Here is a 10303-nt window from a genome sequence, read left to right as displayed (position 1 = left end):
TAGGAACATCACCAAAGGCAAGGGAAGCAAGGGCAAAAATGAACTTTTGGGATTTTATCAAGATCAAAAGCTTTTGCACAGCAAAGGAAACAGTTAAAAAAACCAAAAGACAACTGACAGAATGGGAGAAGATATTTGCAAATGACATATCAGATAAAGGGCTAGTGTCCAAAATCTATAAAGAACTTAGCAAACTCAACACCCAAAGAACAAATAATCCAATCAAGAAATGGGCAGAGGACATGAACAGACATTTCTGCAAAGAAGACATCCAGATGGCCAACAGACACATGAAAAAGTGCTCCATATCACTCGGCATCAGGGAAATACAAATCAAAACCACCATGAGATAACACCTCACACCAGTCAGAATGGCTAAAATTAACAAGTCAGGAAATGACAGATGCTGGCGAGGATGCAGAGAAAGGGGAACCCTCCTACACTGTTGGTGGGAATGCAAGCTGGTGCAACCACTCTGGAAAACAGCATGGAGGTTCCTCAAAATGTTGAAAATAGAACTACCCTATGACCCTGCAATTGCACTGCTGGGTATTTACCCTAAAGATACAAACATAGTGATCCGAAGGGGCACGTGCACCCGAATGTTTATAGCAGCAATGTCTACAATAGCCAAACTATGGAAAGAACCTAGATGTCCATCTACAGACGAATGGATAAAGAAGATGTGGTATATATACACAATGGAATACTATGCAGCCATCAAAAGAAATGAAATCTTGCCATTTGCGACGACATGGATGGAACTAGAGGGTATCATGCTTAGCGAAATAAGTCAATCGGAGAAAGACAACTATCATATGATCTCCCTGATATGAGGGAGAGGAGATGCAACATGGGGGGTCGAGGGGGTAGGAGAAGAGTAAATGAAACAAGATGGAATTGGGAGGGAGACAAACCATAAGTGACTCTTAATCTCACAAAACAAACTGAGGGTTGATGGGGGGAGGGCGTTGGGAGAGGGGGTGGGGTTATGGATATCGGGGAGGGTATGTGCTATGGTGAGTGTTGTGAAGTGTGTAAACCTGGCGATTCGCAGACCTGTACCCCTGGGGATAAAAATATATGTTTATAAAGCTGTAAAAAAAAAAAAAAAGAAAGGATGAATCCCCAAGTTTTGTAGCAACATGGACGGGACTGGAAGAGATTATGCTGAGTGAAATAAGTCAAGCAGAGAGAGTCAATTATCATATGGTTTCACTTATTTGTGGAGCATAACAAATAGCATGGAGGACAAGGGGAGATGGAGAGGAGAAGGGAGTTGAGGGAAATTGGAAGGGGAGGTGAACCATGAGAGACTATGGACTCTGAAAAACGATCTGAGAATTTTGAAGGGGTGGGGGGTGGGAGGTTGGGGGCACCAGGTGGTGGGTATTGTAGAGGGCACGGATTGCATGGAGCACTGGGTGTGGTGCAAAAATAATGAATACTGTTATGCTGAAAAAAATAAAAAAATTAAAAAAATAAATAAAAAATAAATTAAAAAAACTGCTTTGATCCACACATATTCAGTCAATTGGTTTTTGAAAAGTTGCCAAGATAAGTCAGTTGAAAAATGATTCTTTAACAAATGATACTGAAATAATTAGATAACCATATGCAAAAAAAAAAATGCCTGGACTTAACACATATGGCACCATATTTTTAAGAAACTCAAAATGGAACTCAAATTTAAGACATTTAAAACTATAAAACTTTCAGATGAAAATAGAAAGACTTTGTGAATTTAGGTTAGGGAATCATTTCTTAGATAAAAATCAAAAGGGACAAATATTTTGAAAGTTGATAAATTAAGTTTTACCTAAACCACAGAAGGTGAGGAAATATTTGAAAAACATATCTGACAGAGGACTTGTATCCAGATATACAAAAATTGCTTAAAAATCAATATAAATGTAGAATATTTTTTAAAAAATGATTAAAATATTTTAACAGGCAATTCATGGAAGAGTGAAATGAAAAAAGCACATGAAAAGATGCTCAACTTCATTTGTCTTGAGGGAAATGCAAATAAAAAGCGTAAGAGAGGGGCACTTGGGTGGCTCAGTGGGTTAAAAGCCTCTGCCTTCGGCTCAGGTCATAATCTCAGGGTCCTGGGATCGAGCTCTGCATCTGGCTCTCTGTTCAGCAGGGAGCCTGCTTCCTGTCCTCTCTTTCTGCCTGCCTCTCTGCCTACTTGTGATTTCTGTCTGTCAAGTGAAATAATAAAATCTTAAAAAAAAAAAGCATAAGAGATACCAATACACCTATTAGGTTTGCTAAAAAATTTTCTTTAAAATAGTGCTAATAGCAATTGTACCTGAATAGCAAAATAGCTGAGACTTTGATATATTGCTGGTAGGAATGCAACGTTTGTACTTTTGAAATAGTTTGGCAGTTTCTCATAAAATTAACCATACACCCACCGTGACCCAGCAATGGAATTTTTCTGTTGTTTACTTTTAACCCCTTGCTAACCTGCTAAACTGAAGCTGTAAGATTCTTGTGTTTTGGGGCATCTACAAGTGAAAAAAGCCTTAACCTCTGCTTGTGTCTGTGAGATACAATCCTACCTCTGGAATGTATTAATAAATGATAAAGCTCTTAAAATAAAGGTGCACCATTCTGATTGATTTGCAATAATTGTCCCGTCTTCCCTTGAGTATACTTGGTAGTGTCTAGAGATATTTTGGTTGTCACAACTTGGAGGTGTTTCTGGCATCTGGTGAGTAAAGGTCTGGTATGCAGCCAAACACCTTACACTGCCCAGGATAGCCCTGTGTAACAAAGAATTATCTGCCCTAAATGTCAGTAGTGACAAGGGTGAGAAACTTTAGCTTAGAGAGACTAAAAAGCACTTATATAAATCTAATAATTTCAAATTTTCCCTCCAATAAAGAAACTATACAATGAATACTTTAAATGTGGTAATCTTTTAAAGAAAAATTATTCTCACAGAAGCCACTAGATTAGAAGCATTTCTTCAAGTTCATGCAATCAAATCAGACTTCTTTGAAAATACAGGTTTAAAAAAGAGCTACACCGGGGCGCCTGGGTGGCTCAGTGGGTTAAAGCCTCTACCTTCGGCTCGGGTCATGATCCCAGCTGGGATCGAGCCCCACATCAGGCTCTCTGCTCTACGGGGAGCCTGCTTCCTCCTCTCTCTCTCTCTGCCTGCCTGTCTGCCTACTTGTGATCTCTGTCTGTCAAATAAATAAAATCTTTAAAAAAAAAAAAAAAGAGCTACACCTTCTACCTGATGATGTCAGCGTGAAGTAAAATATAAAAGTACACTTTATTCTTTTTTTTTTTTAAAGATTTTATTTGACAGACAGAGATCACAAGTAGGCAGAGAGGCAGGCAGAGAGAGAGGAGGAAGCAGGCTCCCCGCCGAGCAGAGAGCCCGATGCGGGGCTCGATTCCAGGACCCTGGGATCATGACCTGAGCCGAAGGCAGAGGCTTTAACCCACTGAGCCACCCAGGTGCCCCCACTTTATTCTTTTTAAAGATTTGGATTTGCTTTCTCTTAAAGAGAATAGTCGAATTTCCCCCATTTTCTATATAGAATTGATGTCATAAACTAACATGACTCCTACATATTAAGGATAAGGGACAATGAAAAATTTTGTTTGGGTCACCTGGGTGGCACAGTCCCTTGAGCGACTGACTCGTGGTTTCGGCTCAGGTGGTGATTTAAGAGTTTGAGCTCCGGGCTCAGTGGGGATCTGCTTGAGATTCTCTCTCCTTCTCCTTCTGCCCCCCCATACTCTCTCTCTCTTTCTCTAAAACAAATAAATAAATCTTTACTATTTCTTTTGTTTAACCTAATTGCTTTAGAATTCTAACAAAAATTTTAAACATCAAGAATGTTTTACATTCGGGGCGCCTGGGTGGCTCAGTGGGTTAAAGCCTCTGCCTTCGGCTCAGGTCATGATCCCAGGGTCCTGGGATCAAGCCCCACGTCGGGCTCTCTGCTCAGCGGGGAGCCTGTTTCCTCCTCTCTCTCTCTGCCTGCCTCTCTGCCTACTTGTGATTTCTCTCTCTGTCAAATAAATAAAATCTTAAAAAAAAAAAGAATGTTTTACATTCTGTAGTGTGTCAATTTAAATGTTAACTTTAAGAACTTGAACTATCTTAGATTGAGTTAATTAATAATCTTTGGATGCTTTGATAATTTCTAAGTAATATAGAATATTACTCTGTGCATAATTTTCATATGTACAGTTTTGGACTGGATTTCTTTAGTTATAGAGTGGTTTTATCTTTGAGTCCTGTTAGTGAAACTTAAAGCATGAAAAGAGATGACTGTGTGGCCATATTACATGTACTTATGAGCTGTACTAGTCCAATAAAAGCTTGTTGTATATGACAGGTAATTCTCATCAGTCTCTTCCCAGTAGTTTCTGTGAAGTATAAGTAGCTTCTTTGGTTAAATGTGGGTGATCAAGACTATCCTAGGTGTCATAGTGGCAAGGAAGTAGGAAGAGAGTAGTTTTATTCTATAGTGAAGTATTTGATGTCAAATTTTAAAGGATATAAAAATGTGAAAGGATGAGGAAAATGATATAAGTCATACAGAAGGTGAACTTTATTTGCCTGGTTTCATAATAGGCACAGATAATGGTTCTAAATAGAGGCAATGAAATGTGTTAAAGTTTTTGTCAAATTATGCTTAGTTTTTATTAAGATAATTTTTTAAAATATTTTATTTATTTGTTAGAGAGAGAGAGCACACAAGCAGGGGGAGGAATAGAGGGAGAGGGAGAAGCAGGTTCCCCACCAAACAGGGGAGCCCGATATGGGGCTCGATCCCAGGACTGTGGATCATGACCTGAACTGAAGGTAGATGCTTAACGACTGAGCCACCCAGGTGTCCCTATTAAGATAATTTTTAAAAATTTAAGATAACTTTTACAAATTTAAGATAAATTTATTGCCAGCTATCATATCAATACAAATCTAGAATTTTTTTCCTGTTATTGTAAAATGATAAATTGGTTTGGGGTGCCTGGTGGCTCAAGGGGTTAAGACCTCTGCCTTCGGCTCTGGTCACGATCTCAGGGTCCTGGGATTGAGCCCCATGTTGGGTTCTCTGCTCAGCAGGGAGCCTGCTTCCTCCCTCTCTGCCTGCCTCTCTGCCTACTTGTGATCTCTCTTTCTCAGTCAAATAAATAAATAAAATATTTTTTAAAAAGATAAATTGATTTTAGAGCCTTTACTCTGCTGTTAATGAAAAATAGTAAGAGGGTATTTTTTATAGTCTGTATAATCCACCCAGGTAACTACAATTTTCTATCTCACTAGAAAAGTTTTCAAGTTATCTTTGCATTGTGGTGATTTTGATTACTAACATGAAAACAAACACGGAAGTCCTTAGGTCTGAAAAAAAGCTGAAGTTCCTTTTAACAGTGTTACCTTCTATGGTTTTTGTCACCTTCTATGTACCTTGGTTAATAGGCAGCCAAGCTAAAGTCATTGATTGTTCTTTGACTTCTGTGAATTTTTCTTAATCGAGTGACAAAATTCCATGACAACTTTTTTGATTATGCTTTCTAAGATCAGACCCTAAAGATAAATATAAATGTATTTTTATTCCATATTTTAATATATTAAATATATACATAATACATTTCCAAAATGTCTTTTAGACCTAAAACACCTTTTCCAAGAGTTTCCCTGGGAAGTCACAAAGATTTGTTCTTTTACCTTACAAAAAAAAAAAAAAAGGTAAAAACATTTGGGATTGGGGCGCCTGGGTGGCTCCGTGGGTTAAAGCCTCTGCCTTTGGCTTGGGTCATGATCCCAGGGTCCTGGGATCGAGCCCCACATCGGGCTCTCTGCTCTGCGGGGAGCCTGCTTCCTCCTCTCTCTCTCTCTCTCTCTCTCTGCCTGCCTCTCTGCCTACTTGTGATCTCTGTCTGTCAAATAAATAAAATCTTAAAAAAAAATTGGGGATTGTCAGATATGTTTCCCATTTCTTAATTGGCTCAATGTGATTATAAGAACTGCATCAGAAGAGGTGTCAAGGGCACCTGGGTGGCTCAGTGGTTTAAGCCGCTGCCTTCGGCTCATGTCATGATCTCAGGGTCCTGGGATCGAGTCCCGCATCAGGCTCTCTGCTCAGCAGGGAGCCTGCTTCCCTCTCTCTCTCTGCCTGCCTCTCTGTCTACTTGTGATCTCTCTCTGTCAAATAAATAAATAAATAAATAAAAGAAGAGGTGTCAAATCAAAAGAAAAAATCTTTCCTAGGTCAACCTTTAGGTAAGTACTACTTATGCAAACATGTTTCAGAGATTGTGAACTAAGCATAATTTCTCACTGCCCTCACTATCCACACTATGTTTCATTCCCTTGGGGGGAAGAGTGATCAAATCCTTATTATATAGTCATGTATTGAATCCTAATAGAGAACTCTCCTCCATTCTCATTTAGCCTTAGCCATTCAGTCCTATCATCGGAGCTTCTTTCTGTTTCTCTCTCATGCTTGCCTGAAGTCTCTGCTTGTAATCCGCAGGTTAGAAATTGGGTCTTCAGCCAAGGAGAAGAGTCTTCAAGTCTTGAAGAAAAGATTCTGTTATGTACTCTCAAGGTACTTGGTTGCTTACCTTGTTACTCTTCTACTAGGTAACTACTGATAGCTCAAGAAATTAAGATAGTGGGGGCGCTTGGGTGGCTCAGTGGGTTAAAGCCTCTGCCTGCGGCTCAGGTCATGATCCCAGGGTCCTGGGATCGAGCCCTGCATTGGACTCTCTGCTTAGCAGGGAGCCTGCTTCCTCCTCTCTCTCTCAGCCTGCCTCTCTGCCTACTTGTGATCTCTGTCTGCCAAATAAATAAATAAAATCCTTAAAAAAAAAAAAAAAGAAGAGAGTGGCAGTGAAAAGTGGATGGATCTGAGAAATATTTCAGACATGGAGACTGGATTTGTAGTCTATCATAGATATAGTTGTCAAGGCCAACAACATTCAGTTCAAGAATGTTAAAAGTGACACTTTTATTCTCACGCAGGTAGAAAGCCATTTCATGTCTGCCAGGGTGTGTATCAGAAAAAAATGCTTATGGTTAAGTCCAGGAGAAAAGCTCTGGATCTGTTCAAATGTCTAAGTAGCAATAATAACGAGCACTTTGCACTCTATTAAAGAGGATTAAATCTTATTTAATCTTCTTAATGCCCTGCAAATAGATATAATTGCCTCTATTTTACAGATTGAGGAAACTAAGGCTCAGGTGGTGAGAAACTTACTCAAGGTCATACAGTTAATAAAAGTAGAGTGAGCTTCTAAACCAATTAGTCTGATTTTAAGCACTAGATTGTAGTACCAAATTTTAACATCAAGAGTAAAATAACAAACAAACAAATAATAATTTTAGCCTGAAAACATGTTAACATTCCCAAATTCCTGCCTTGGATCTTGAACCTCTTGTCTTTGAGGATCCTTTTCTGACCTTGTTCTATCTTTACTTTCTCCAAAAGGTAAAGAAGTTGCAGGTCAAGAGGATGTGCCATCCAGTACTCATGCTCCCTCTTCTATTTTTTCTTTTTCCTAAAGATTTTATTTATTTATTTGAGAGAGAGGGAGCACCGAAGGAGAGGGAGAAGCAGACTCCCTGCTGAGCAGAAAGCCCAATGCTGGCCAATACCAGGATCCTGGGATCATGACCTGAGCTGAAGTCAGATCCTTAACCAACTGAGGTACCCAGGGACCTTCATGTTCCCTCTTCTAGACCACGTTTGGGCTGCTCCAAATCTGGAATTCCTGCCCAGTATCCTTAGGAACATTATGAGTCTTTTTCTGGCTAGCCTGCAGAGGGTGGCCTGTGCAGCTGCTATCTTTTTTTTTCTAAATTAAGCTAAAATTTATACATAATATTATTAGTTTCAGGTGTACAATATAATAAATTGATCTTTGTATATACTATGTATACACTACAAAAAATCACAATAATCCAGTTACCATCTGTGACCATACAATTAACCCCTTTCACCTATTTTGCCCACGTACTACCTCCTTCCCCTCTGATAACCATCAATCCGTTCTATGAGTTTTCTTTGTTCATATATGTATGTATACACACACATATAAATACATATATATGTATATATATGATATACTCTACACATAAAATATATGTGTAATACATATTATTCTACATATAATTGAAATCCTACAGTATTTGTCTTTCTCAGTCTGACTTATTTCACTTAGCAAAATACACTTGAGGTCCTCTCATGTTGTTGTAAATGGCAGGATTTCCTTCTTTTTATGGCTGAATAGTATTCCTGTGTGTGTGTGTGTGTGTGTGTGTGTGTGTGTGTGTATTTCACATCTTCTTTATCCATTCATCCATTGATGAACATTTAAATTGTTTCCATATCTTGACTATTGTAAATAGTGTAATGAACATCAAAGTGCATATATCTTTTTAAATTAGTTTTCATTTTTTTCAGATAAATATCCAGAAGTGGTATAGCTGGATCATATGTTGATTCTCTCTTTATTTTTTCAAGGAACCTCCATGGTGTTTTCCATAGTGGCTGCACCAGCTTGCATTCCCACCAACAGTGTATGAGGGTTCCTTTTCCTCCACATCCTCTCCAACACTTATTTTTTGATTTTTGTTTGTCTGTTTAAAAAAATATTTATTTACTTATTTATTTATTTGAGAGAGAGAGCGAGAGAGCAGGGGAGGAGCAGAGGGAGAGGGACAAGCAGACTGTATGCTGAGTGAGGAGCCTGACTCCCAAGACCCCGAGATCATGACCTGAGCTGAAATCAAGAGTTGGCATGCTTAACCAACTGAGTCACCCTGACACCCCTGTTTTCATAACAGACATTCTGTTGATGTGAGCTGATATCTCATTGTGGTTTGACTTGCACTTCACTAATAATTAGTGATACTGGAAATATTCTTTTTTTTTTAAAGATTTTATTTATTTATTTGACAGACAGAAATCACAAGTAGGCAGAGAAGCAGGCGGGGGCGGGGGGGGGGGGGAAGCAGACTCCCTGCTGAGCAGAGAGCCCGATTCAGGGCTCGATCCAGGACCCTGGGATCATGACCTGAGCCGAAGGCAGAGGCTTTAACCCACTGAGCCACCCAGGCGTCCCTGTACTGGAAATATTCTTATGTGCCTGTTGGCCATCTCTATGACTTCTTTGGAAATGGATTTTTCATTTTATTTGCTTTTGAGTTACTTATATATTTTGGATATTACCCTCTTATCAAGTATATGATTTGCAAATGTTTTCTACTATTCAGTAGTTTGTATTTCACTTTATGGATGGTTTCCCTTGCTGGGCAGAAGCTTTTTAGTGTGATATAGTCATACTTGTTTATATTTGCTTTTGTTGCCCTAGCTTTTGGAATAAAATTCAAAAATCCAATGCTGACGTTATTATCAAGAAGCTTAGCACTTGGGTTTCCTTCTAGGAGTTTTATGGCTTCAGGTCTTATACTTAAGTCTTCAGTCTATTTTTAAGTTAATTTTTCTGTAAGGTAGTGGTCCAGTTTCATTCTTTTGCATGTGGCTGTCCAATTTTCCCAACATCAGTTATTGAAGAGATTGTCCATTCCCTACTGTGTATTCTTGGCTCCTTTTTCATAAATTAATTGACCATATATAAATGGGTTTATTTCTGGGCTCTGTATTCTGTTCCATTGAGTTGTGTGTCTGTTTTTATGCTGGTAACATAACTATTTTGGTTACTATAGCTTTGTAGTATAGTTTGAAATCAGGGAGTGTGGTACCTTCAGCTTTGTTCTTTCTCAAGATTGCATTGACTGGCCTGTACTTCTTGTGTGTATATCCCTTTGCTCAAGGACAGGCTTTCTGGGGTGCCTGGGTGGCTCAATGGGTTAATAAGCCTTTGCCTTTGGCTCAAGTCATGATCTCGGGGTTCTGGGATCGAGCCCTACATTGGGCTCTCTGCTCAGTGGGGAGCCTGCTTCCCTCCGCCCCCGGCCTGCCTCTCTGTCTACTTGTGATCTCTGTCTGTCAAATAAATAAATAAAATCATAAAAAAAAATAAGATAGGCTTTCCTTCTCCTACGCTTCTGCAGAAAACTCTTGAATTTGGCCTTCCAGGTCATTTTGAGGTATATTTAGTCAAGGTAAGAAAACAGTTGTCTTGTTTTAGGACTACTATACAGTATTTCATTTATATTTATAGAGTAATGATTTAATATTTTTCTAATAATATTGTATTAATTTTTATATTAATATTTATTGATATTCTTTAATAAATATTGGAACTTTTAACAGCTGAATGTTATGGTAATAAATATCTATATTTATCTAAAGATAAA

Source organism: Lutra lutra, chromosome 7 (assembly GCF_902655055.1).
Source record: "Lutra lutra chromosome 7, mLutLut1.2, whole genome shotgun sequence".
NCBI classification, from domain to species: Eukaryota; Metazoa; Chordata; class Mammalia; order Carnivora; family Mustelidae; genus Lutra; species Lutra lutra.
Note: the sequence above shows the minus strand (reverse complement) of the source record.